The sequence below is a fragment of the Corvus moneduloides genome, chromosome Z (assembly GCF_009650955.1).
Source record: "Corvus moneduloides isolate bCorMon1 chromosome Z, bCorMon1.pri, whole genome shotgun sequence".
NCBI lineage: Eukaryota > Metazoa > Chordata > Aves > Passeriformes > Corvidae > Corvus > Corvus moneduloides.
The window spans coordinates 44654195-44666324 of record NC_045511.1 but is presented as its reverse complement, the minus strand read 5'-3'; the positions used below and the strand labels follow the sequence as shown (position 1 = coordinate 44666324).

At 41.5% G+C, this 12130-nt stretch overlaps 1 long non-coding RNA gene across 1 annotated transcript in view; it reads left to right on the top strand.

The window, feature by feature from the left end:
- Window positions 1-11902, top strand: part of LOC116437482 — a 35143-nt gene extending 23241 nt beyond the window's left edge. Inside the window, exons 2-3 of the long non-coding RNA XR_004237325.1 lie at window positions 7080-7170; window positions 9204-11902. This is a non-coding gene — a long non-coding RNA (uncharacterized LOC116437482). The remainder of the gene's footprint in view (window positions 1-7079; window positions 7171-9203) is intronic.
- The last annotated feature ends 228 nt before the right edge of the window (window positions 11903-12130 follow it).

The window sequence follows — 12130 nt, the reverse complement described above, 5'->3', positions numbered from 1 at the left end:
AATCTCAGTCCCTTTCAAGACTTCACTGATGACCTCTTCTCTGTGACCATTAAAGGGTTTTGCATTGCAGTGAATCTAGTCAAAGACTAGTAGTTGTAACTTCTTGTTCTTTCTCCCTTTTTTCTGTAGGTTTAGTCTACATAGAAACCTGAGCCAGTGTTGCTTGGTGGATATTTTTAACTAAACAATTAAATGAATATAGAACCACTGTACATGCCTAAATAAGAAAGATGGACAGTCTCTTACTTCTAAACTTTCTAGTTATCCTTTCACTGCTTGGAATAGCCCAAACAGGAGAGATGGAACAAAACCAAGCCTCTGTGTTTGAGTCTTGCTTATATTCTGGGTTTTTTTTTTTTGTTTTTTTTTTTTTTTTTTTTTTGTTCCATTTCTACCCAGCAGCCTAAGGAAGGAGCATACATAAAACAAGAGTGCATGGTTCAAGAACAAGTACTCACTGAAAAGAAATTTTCCCAATGTAAGGAGCTACTGAAAGAACAAAGAGCTGTAATACATTTTACTATTTAGCTTCTAATCAACATTATGGCTATTTACATTTAAGAGGATTTTTCTCCTGATAAGCATGTAGCATGCTGCCAAACATAAGAAAATAGCACAGTTTTGCATCTGAAGGCTTGAGTTGGTATGTTTTGGGCTTTATGGAACCTTAGGGATTTCCTGTTAATTACCATGTCCCGCCTTGCACAAGCTAGAGGTTTTCCCCCTTTTGTTAGCCTGCCTTTCATTCTTTGTGACTCTTCAGACTTCCTTCTATCAGCCCTTGCAGACGCAAATTCTCTTCCAGGGACAAAGTAGAATTTCAAAGCAATTAGGAGGTGTGTGGTTAACCTTCACGAATCTTCACAACTGGTATCACTTAACATTACTCTAAATAACCTCAGGGTAATTAAGCCACTGGTTCTGTCTTTCTGGTTTTGCTTCTACTGCTCGTAAGTTTAAAAATCATAATTGGAAGCCTTATGTTTTCTGAGCTGGTAGAAGAATACATATTCAGGCTATGTGTATGTGCAATGAGTGGTAGAAGTAGGCAGCAGGGAAACTGCTGAGATGGGCTTGTGGAAAAACTTCAGGCCCAGCAGAAACCCACACCATACTTTCCAAAAGCAAAACTCCAATAAAACCTCACTGGATTCATGGTCTGATTTAATTTCTTCCCCTGCAAGCTTCATGAAAACAGGGGAGCTGGTGACTCAGTCTGTCGCTGCCTGCAGAGCCGTCCTGCAGCCCTAATAGTGGTGACGGGGAAGTCACGGGTGTGAGTCACACTCTGAGCGGTTTGCAGCATCAAGCTGTGTTTCAGAAGGAGCCTTGTGCATCTCAGCTTCACTTCAAGTGTGTGTTCTCATCATTTGCAGTTATGTCAAATGCCTTGTAAGAGCAGTAATTTTTATCCTGTTCCCAGGGAGGGAGGGTGGTGGCTGCGTTACTACACCCAGACACAGCTTCACAACCTCTAGTGAGTGCAAAGGAGTGGTCAGCCACAGTTTGGGTGTTTCTCTCTCTCTCCCATTTGGGTGTTTCTCTCTGTCCCCCATTTTAGGTCAAGGAGGGCGTGTGCACATTTCACAGACCTGTGCCCAAACCTTTGGTCAGCAGCCAACCCCTTCTCACCAAAGTGCTGAACATTTCTAGCTTATGCTCCCCACACTTCAGCTGCTGTTCCCCTAGTCCAGTATCGACACAAGTGTCAGCTTAACCCTGAAGAGGTGACACTGCCTTATTGAACTTCAGCTTATTTCACTTTATCTAGAAGAAGCACTTTCCTTGCCAGTTTTGTTTTTTTCTCTCTCCACTCTTCACCTCATCCAAAAAAAGGATTGGAGAGGAATTAATTTCCAGCTGTGCAGAAGAAGAAAGAGAAAAGAGAGCAAAACAATTCACAGTGCAGCCAAATTTCAACTGAAAGATGACATTGCCTTTACTGAGCTGTAAATACAGATGACATGCTGCTCTTTTATGAAGGAATGGGGAAAGAGAACGTGCAACTCCATCAATATGAGTAAAGATATCGGCAATATAATGAATTTAACAGCATGTCACGTTACAGGATGGAGAATTCTTAGCCCAAGATCTAGAAGATGAAAGGGCTGAAGCAGGAGGAAATTGCCTCCACTTCTGAAAAGATCACTGCAATATTAATAGACTCCTGGGCAAGAGCTTCCTTACTGCACTGGTGTTAGAGGAAGTCCAGTCTCAAGAAGATGGGACTCACAGACAGTGACTCAGGATACAGCAGAAGAAGAAGGGAGCTACTGGAAAGGTGCTCATCAACAAGATGTGAGACAACACTGTAGAAAACAGCTGTGCACTTACAGTTGTAATTTTGCCCTGAATAAATGTAAAGCCTAATACATTCTGATTTATACTGAGCTCTGCCTGACATAAAACTGGTGCCTTTTTCCCTTTTTCCAAGTTTCAAACCATGAAAATTCAGCTTTCATTTCAACCAGGTATTTCTCTCTACTCCTCTTTTAGGATCTACCCTAACAGAGAGGGTTCTTGGCTTAGGATTTATATGCCAAGTGGGGATTTTACCACCACGTGGGGCTCAGGTTCCCAGCCTGTGGTTCAAGGCAATACACAGGACTTGGAGTGACATAATTTCAGTCAAAACCTTTCCTTTCCTTTCCCCTAAACTGGGACCATCATTCCTTTCCTTCTTACTGCTCTCAGTCTATTGTTCCCTGTGCTTTGTCGGTACCTCTGTCCTGCTCAGGTACAGAGACATTTCCATAACGCAGATGCGAGAAGAGCTCATTGTTTTTTAGGCGTAGGTCAGTGTGCAGGTGCAGGCAGACCCAAATGGCTGTGGCTTGACTGAGTGCGTGGGAGCCAGTGCATGGCTGTGCCAACTAGCTCTGAGGGCCACCCTGCCTTTGGGCAGGAATCCCTCCTACCTGCAGGGACAGATCTTTGTCTCTGCTTCCAAACGAACTTCCTTTCTGTAAGACAGCACCAGTTGCCAGAAAACCGCACGTGGCTGTGGCTGAAATACCAAGAGTGTGATTCTGTCTCAGGGATCTGCTGCCTTCACGCTGTGCTCCAGCTGTGCTTTCGTGGCAGATGACATCAGCAGCACTCCTCAAGCCCAGCATATAATATTCTCAAAGCAATGCAGAAACTAATTAATTCCAAGTGTGCCCTTAATCTCATAACACAGCTTGTACATGCCTTTAGTTTTGCACACGCAGGAACCAAGCCTTCTTTCTCCTTATCCTAAGTGGTCTTGAATTAACTAACATTAAATAAACATGCAAGGCTGTATGTGTTCCCTACAGACTGCATGATGTTTTTGCAATGTGGGTCTCATTTAGATCAAATGGGTGAAAGGAATCGCAAACCTGGCATTGAATAATAAAACAAGTTCGTGACAGTCCTTGTGTAAGCCAAAGCTTTCAGAGAAATTTACCACCAAATTCAACATTTCAAAAAGCGTCTTTAATTTTCACATGTGCAACTACAGCACTTCATCAATTCATGTCCTAACTATCTCACACTGAATACAAACAATAGGGAGACCAAAAAATCAGGAGACATCAGTCTCATCTCAGTCCTGCAGCTTTTTGATCAAAACTCAACAGAATTGGTAAGAAATATTTTCAGCAAATTCAGCAATTTCTAGATCACATCATAAAAATGAATCCCCACTAAGACTACATCTCTTTTAGGGCTTGCTTTAGATCCAGATCCATTTGAACAACTCTTAAGAAAAGTTAAATATCTCATAAAGTTGTTGTATCTGTTTTGACACTGTAAGAAATGGATTTTATTAGATTGGTGTAATTTCACCAGAAGAACTCTGTGGTGCTATGATCCTGAGCTGATTACCATCATCACAAACAGTGAGTTCACCACCTTTTCTGGAGCACCGTACACGTCACTGAGCCTGTCTCTGCTCATGAAGTTGTTTCTTGAACTTCACAGGCAGCTGTAGCACAGGACTATGTATTGCTGCTGCCATTGTAGTCTTCATAATGATATGCAGCAGTGGGAAAAAGTGGTTCATAAATGTACTCCAAAATTCAAATTGAAAATGAAAAGAGAAATAGCAATTTGACATTCTTGTTGGGATTTTCTTTTTCCTCTGTTTTTTTCTATCAAATAGTTGTATTTCTCTTGCTCATCCTCTGTCTCATGCAGCTGTTTGCTTGAGGCTACACTGAATGAATGAGCATGAATGAAGCCCCAGGAAATGCATTTTTACAAAGTTTCTACTGTTCACAGTGGTGAAAAAAGTTTAAAAATGTGAGTAAAGTGATTGCTGCAAGGTTAGCAACTGTAAAATCAAGAAAAGGGAAATCACTACACAGTACCAAAAATTGTTGAGGGTGTTTTCTTCTAATCTAGCTGTCCTGAGGCTTTTGTTCAGGATTTTGTGGTGCTTTGGAATGATGTCTGCTACAGTAGGTTGGATAGTGACACCTGAAAAATCTGGGGAGACCAAAGGAACAGATCAACTGGTATCTGCTTTATTTTCCTTCTAGGGTTCCTGAATGTAGCCATTCAGTTAAGAGGGTCCTTTCCATGAGGCCACTGACTCCTTTCCAGTGCACAAATGGCTGGAGAGGCACCCACATAGGCCTCTGTTAAGTGATATAAGGTGTATGCTCCTGGCCTGTTGCAATTTACCCCACTAGCACTAATTAAAGAAAAAGAACCTTGGGACAGTGGTGGTGGTGCTGGTGTTGGACTGACATCATGCTGACACCAGAACAGGTAACATGCCTTGGTGGCAGACAGTGACTTTTGAAAGAAAATGTATGTGATTGACAACCTCATGATGCAGCACTGGTATGCAGTAATGAGGCACAGCTTCTTGGAAACTGTTGCAACTCTTGAATTCTTGGGGGTTTTTGGTTTTGTTGGGATTTTTTTATTCCCAGTTTTTGTCATAATGGGCAACATAATTTGCCAAGGACTTGTTCCATTTCCACCTTGGGTTACTCCTGGGCTGGGATTTTCCTTTGGTCACAGTGTCAAAAATGCCTTTGCTTGAGTGGGAAATTAACATTGAGTACACGGGAGTGTGATCCCACAGCTGGTACCATCGCTCCCCAGAAAGGTAAGAGGACACCAAGTACACCAAAGGCTTCTGTGTGAGGTAGAGCAGAAAACCTCTCTCCTTTGCACTGGACTTACCAATACCCTTGTAAAAAACCACTGTCAGATGTTTTAACTACAAAACACAGCCCAAGATCACATCTCTCATACCCAGATAGGCGGTGTAGCATCTGTCATCTTTGTACTGCTCATGCTCCAGCCCTGAGGACAACCACCACCCCATTATCCATTTATGAAATGTTTCATCCAAGGGGTTGATGAGTAGGACAAGTGGGAGCTGTGTCACCTGTGGATCCCAAAGTGACCTCTCTGCCTGTCACAGGAAAGCAGCAGCAATGGTCTAAACATGTGACATACACAACATCACAAGGCATAGCAGGGATTAAAATGGGTAATAAAGTGGAAAATATGTTAAATATTTCTGGGTTCTTCGGGTATGGTGGATGCCTGTTTGGGTTTAATACAATTTAAGGGGCAGACACTCCAAAATGAGTTACCACCCCTTTTAGTTTTAACCACTCCCCTTTTTACCAATAAGAAGAGGAACATCTGGCTTCTGGAATTCAGGAACAGAAGAACTTGTCAAATGCTCAGTGCCAGCATCTCTGCCTCTCCCTCAGCCAACTGGACCCAGGTGGTACTGGCACTGTGGTTCCCGAGCTGCTGGTATGTTGAGGGGGGAAAGAGATGGACCCACTAAGCACTGAAGAACAGCAGCCTGGCCCCAAATGACTACAGCTACAAGTTGTAGACAGGGACTGTGGAATCTGCCTGAAACCATGCAGGACTGCAAAGTGCAGCTTCTGGGGCTGCTACTTGGAGACCTGCCTGAAGCAACCTCCTCGGGAGCACGGGACAGGAAAAAAGGCTTGTGCTTTGCACCAACCCAGCTTCCCCACAAGAATGAACCATAAAGGCAAGAGAGCGCCTGTCTGAGCAACCCTGACCTTAAAAAAGGTCCTGGCATTTTCCAAACACAATTCCACAATTAGCTTTCCAGACACCAGGTCTTAAAGACCTGGCATAATTTTTGGCATATGACATAGCAGAGAGACATATGGAATACAATAACATTTTGAGTTACCCAGGACAGTCCCAAATTTGATAAAGTATTCATTGCATTCAGCAGTTCAGGTGCAGAGCTAGGTGATCTCCAAGGGTTTATCGCACTTCTACCCTTATACCATCTTTTTATTCCAAACCTATTATTTTATGAAACTCTTAAATAGTTATTACACACATTACATTATCTTATATTCAGTCTTCCAGGAACTAGCAAACAAACCCTAGGTTATCCTGTATATTTAACTTCAGCTAGGCTTACGTCCTCCTCATTTTTCTTTTTCTCTTTGCTGATGCTATTGGTTTTGGTTTTCTTTCCCTGGAATCTTATTATTTTTAATTAAAATAAATAGCTTCAACATAGCTTTTCTCAAATAATGCAGACTATCTAAAGAATGCTAGAGAAGTTATTTTCATTCACTTACTTCTAAAACTTTCATTATAATTGGAACATGCTTTAAACTGCTCCTGAAGTTCCTGTCTAGTGCTTTTCCCTTTGAATATTTTACACTATTTATTTCATTGTTTCCTTTCTAAATTGCCAGCAGGCAGGCTTTTCAAGTTAGAAGTTTCTGTAGATAAAATGTCTTGGTGTTTCTCAAGGGAGGATTGTGTGTTACCATGCTTGCTCTGCCCTTGTGCTGGAGCACACCTGCAACATTAGCGAGTACTCAAGGGATCTCCTGTGGTGGGATGTGTCACAGAGCTGAGACCAGGTGAAGACTTTTCTTCCCAGTAACATACACATACAGAATCAAAATGCTGCTGACATAGATCATCTAGGTCAACAGACAATACCCATCTTTTTCTTCAAAGAAGGAGACGTGCTACAAGGCACCACAGAAAATATGCTGATACAGCCTGCATCAGTCATCCTGACAGACACCCTAAGTGATTTCACTGGGCATTAGTCATGTCCATTCTTCCATTTCCAGGCAACATCGTTAACTCAGTGACAACACATAAGTTGCATGTCTGCATCCCTTGGCACACTGACCAGTGTTTCCAGTGACCCACTCCTGGCAGGTAAGTGCTTTGCAAACCCCTCTGCTCCAGTTCAATCTCCTTGACTGTGGTTTCATCATCTGTTGCAGGCCAAATATGGGCAGACTTCAGTGGTACTGAAAAGATATTTAGGCCATCTCACGACTGTTGTATTTGGTTTGACTCCTTGCTTGGATTGCAGATGATATTTTCAGGCCTCTGCCCTTCTGTACTGGAATCATCATCTGCCTTTTTCATAAGTGTGAACTATTTTGTCCAAGATATGCACAGTTGTCATCTCTACTCAAAACACACAAAGGCAACAGAGTGGTTCTAAAACATTGCCGAATTCATTTACAGAGTGATATCAAACTGTGAAGTTTGGGTAAATTAGAAACGCTTAAAGAAAAAAAGCAGAGAAGATACAAAAATATCCTGAGTTTCAGCTGCAACAAAATCAAAAATGGATGAACACTTTTGCTGAAATTCAGAAGCAGCATCTGAAGCGGACCAAACACAGGCCTGTTGGAGATATAGCTCATACTCTTTTCAAAGTATAAGCTGTGCCTTGCATTGCTGTGATGAAAAAACAATTAGGTAGGCTTGGTGTTTCCTTAACTTTGCCATGGGATTTTTTGCATGTCTAAAGCTGAATTTGAGGTGAAACTCAGAAACCCCAGCTAAGAAGTAAGGGTCATAAGGCTGAAGTAATTGCTGATTGTAACTTGCTGAAAATGCCAAGGAGACAGGTTCTTGAAGTTACTAACATCATTTAGTTACATTATAAGTCCGCATGACTGAGTTTTGTCTAGAAGTTTCCTGACATTTCTGAACAAATGTCATAACATTAAGGACTCTGAAAATATAATTTTAAAGAAATCTGCACACTAGTGGTGCTTCTTCATTAAAACATGGAATGTTTTGTCCCCTTGTAGGGACAAAAGGTAAGCTGATAGAATAAAAAGGAGGCCATGATAGTGATTGAAGAGACCAGTCACTTTCACAAAGTGCCTGACAGGATGGAACCCAGCAACAGCCCAACTCTGGAAAACCTCCTGATTTATGCTGTGGACATCAGCATGCATTTTTGATGCTAACCAAAACTCCGTGACCTCAGAGGCAGACAAACACCACTCCCAGCTCTGAGAGAGTCTACAGATTCCTAGTCTAGTCCTGACCAAGAGGGGTGCAACCTAGTGTTCAAGAGCTGCTTGAGGCTCATTGTGCTCTCCTCTGTGCAGGCAAGACAATGCTGGCTACAGCTGTCTCCTCCCCAGCTTTGCTGCTGCAGCTCAGATTGCATTGACTCTCAGGTATTTCTTTCCCACTCTCCCACATCCTGGGTCTCTGCTCAGATTTCTGAGATGCGGGGTTTCAACCCAACCAACTGCACCTTCACTCACTCTAAACATCCTGGCTCTTTGTGACACCCTCTGCAAGTTCCAAGGAGTCACAGCAGGAAAATACTGCAGTGGCATTGCAGTTGCTTCCCTACAAAGCCATGAAACCACAATTTCCTTCCTACTGCCTCTGAAAGCCACTTCATCAGCTTTGCTAGGTCCCCTGTTCCGCCTCCTAGGCAGGCTTCACCTCTCAAGTTCTTGGATGAAAACTTTATGGTGGCTTTTGTTTGTCTCTGTCTTTCAGAAAGTGAGGAAGCAAATGCACATTCCGGCCAAGGCTTCCTGAACTTCAAGTGATTTGAGGGATTTGTCCCCCAGCTGAATCTGTTTAGTTTGAAGTGTCTTCTTTCACTGTTAACACCTTCTTCAACCTCTCCTGAAAATGCTTGCATATAAAATCACTTAACTGCACTAACAGTGCAGTTACACTGGTTTGCTTTTATGGAGGGAAAAAAGTCATTGCTCTTCACCAAAAAGAGTTTAAATGCACTCACTCTTCACAGAAATAGGGCCACTAGACCTTGTAGCTGTCCAGGAAAAGAAAATAATGCAGTAGTTTTAATGACAAATAGAAGTTAAATATCACTGTCAAAGCCATCCCAATCTCTAAAGGGTTGTCTCTGGCTACAGAAATTCAACTTTCATAACCTCTTCCTTCTGTCTTTTTTGGAGGCAAACAGCTGGTTCCAATTACCCTGCAGGAATGCCGGCCCCAGGGTGGTGCAGAAGTGAATGTGCCATATGAAACCTGCAGCCTTGATGAAGAAGGGAAAGGAGTGTCCTGCAAAGATCATTGAATAATGATGACTAATGACCCATTTCCTATGTACATGATCTATCCGGAGACATTGTCTGATTGACTCGTGTTGTTTCAGCTTCCCTTCTAAAACAAATGTGTTTCAGCACATAGAACCCACTGGACCGACTCAGGGAGAATATATGCTACCCTATTATATTCTTTTTAAATCTGTATTAAAATATCAACAAAATACAATCTTCCCCACTTCAGAAATGACTGTCTAGAGGCAAAAATTAATCCCTCCTCCTTCTGTGTCCCCTCCCAGGCATTAAGAGTTCTGTAACCTTGTTGACATAACCCTGTGCCACAAACACAAAATGTCTTTAATTATGGAAATGGAAAATTAATGTCTACACATATTTAGCTTCTGATCTAATGTTTTGGTTTTGGGCATATAAAGAAAGCTTGTGTGCCTGTCACCTGATCTGTTTTTTGGTCAGTAGTAGGTGTGTTTGTCTAATACAAGGTGCCATCCCTCCCAGTAAACCTTGCACTGTTAACTGTCAGTAAAGTCACACTGAGGCGACACATTCTTAGCAGCAGTGGCTCCAAACAAACACACAATTATGTGAAAGACAGCTGACCAGTGGGACATGTCACACATGTTTAATATATGTGGGAATGTACTGAACAGCCAGAAGGAAGAATGTTAATTTTCTTTTGACTTACATGTGAAAATGAAGGTTTTTCAGACATAAGTTTCATTATGAATGGCTATCTTGAATTTGTAATTGCAGAGAGAGCCTCAGAAGAGGATAATGGAATACTTTTTCAAAACTGAATGAGTTGAAAAATTCCATTAAAGATTATTTGAAAAACAATATAATGGTTATTTTACATCTACACATTCATTTTTCCTGTATTCTTTCTCACATTCAGAACAGAAGTATATATACGAATTTTAATCACCTGCAGGCATAAAAACTGCCAAGTGACATAGGAGAAAAAAATAGCAGGAGAATTTTTGAGATAAGAAAATTAGGAAAAAAGGAAGATTTCTGTCTTTGCAGCTGGTAAATAAGCTAAAAGGTCGTAATCCAGCTAAATAACAGCTGAGAAATCCTTTACAAAACTTTGCTATTTTCCCTCTGGAAGATCCAGATGCCTTGGGAGGGTCCTGACAGCCTTCTCAGAGCATGGATCTGTTGGGCTCAGGTGTGTGAGCTCTGCAAACATACCCACATCCAGTTCTCCCTTATGAGGGACTTGGGCAGGAAGATCACCGGTCACATAAGAGCTTAGTAATGGACAGGCATATTTTATACATCCTCATCATCATTCTGCAGTTTCAGAAAATCTGGCTTGGAAAGTCATGCTGAATCTCTCCAAAGACAGTTTTTTCTGGTTTTGTAGCCATCCTACTAAGAGAAGTGTAATCTAAATACGGCACAGACTCATAAATGTACACTGGTTCTAGGAGAGGTACACAGTTGTACGAGTGGATTTCAGTGGGTTTCTCAGTGGTTACCATGAACTGCCCCGTAAAACAACTTAAGGGGAACAGACCATCTCATTGGACTGCCAGATTTCTATTTTGAGCCATGGCATTTTATCAGCTGCTCAAGAATTTATGCAGTGTCAAACAAATGCTATCAGATCCAAGCAAGTGGTGATCAGCCTCTCTCTGGAACAGTTTTGTGAGACCCTAAAGCTCATAACCATTCTCAGAATAATCCTCTGGGGACCAGACCACAAACTTCAGACAAAACCATTTCCTCCAAACTTATCCTAAAATGGCTGCATTTTTTTCTGGAGTGACTGTCTCTGACCAGTGTTTGAACACAAGAGGATGGTACAAGAGGTAGTTCCCAGACTTCGTTGCCTGCATGATGTCCAGGTTCACAGCAGTAATGAAGAGTTATTTTCTTTCAGACCCTGTACATTGTAAATCTCAAAATAGTAAGATATCACTGTCTGATCCTGTTCCTGTTCCTATTAGCAGAACTTTCACTACTTTTCACAGTGACAGCAAAATCTGCCTGGAAATATTTCAGATACACCTGGACATGCAGGATTTACTGCTAAGTTAAGTACATCTTACACTTTCTACATGTAAAGCATTTCTTCTTCCTGGCAGCAGGTTTGACCATTTTCCCAAGGACAACACTAGCATGTTCGCTATTATTTCACGATGAAATAGCATTAAACATTTGTGTGTCCATGTGTGTATACATGTGTGTACATGCATGTAGCCAGGCTTTTGTTCTGAGCAACAACAAAGAAAAGATATATATGACAATAAGACATTGAGACACAGGTCTTCTGCCTTGTTAAAGTATTTTATCTATGTTCATTAGATTGTTTTAGTTTTATATAAGGTTTCTTTCATGAAAAATCTATTGCTATATTATAGTTATATATCCAGACTTTCAATACCACAACACAGGAACTACAAGGCAATCTTCACAACCACTCCCAAGAAAGATTATGCCCCATATGGAACCCCTTGAATACTTACACACTGGGGTCAGCAGTTGCGCTTAATATCTGTGAGAAATACTACAATGATGTTTAAGGTCATATGTATTTTCATGCTTAGAAGCTAATTCTGTTATCAGATTTCTAAGAAATAAATAAAGACTTCATCCAGGCTCCTTCACTGTCAGAAAACAAGTTATTGTCTATTATTTGACAGCACGGAAAGACGACCCCTGTCATAGATGCTGGAAATAACGAAAATATTCTCTTGAAAGGAAGAGTGGCTGTGGGATTGTCCATCCAGTCAGAAGAGTCTTTAAACATTTTCAGTAATGAATACCAAGGCTGTCCAAAGCTCAGTGCTGCAAAATAGGAATTAAGT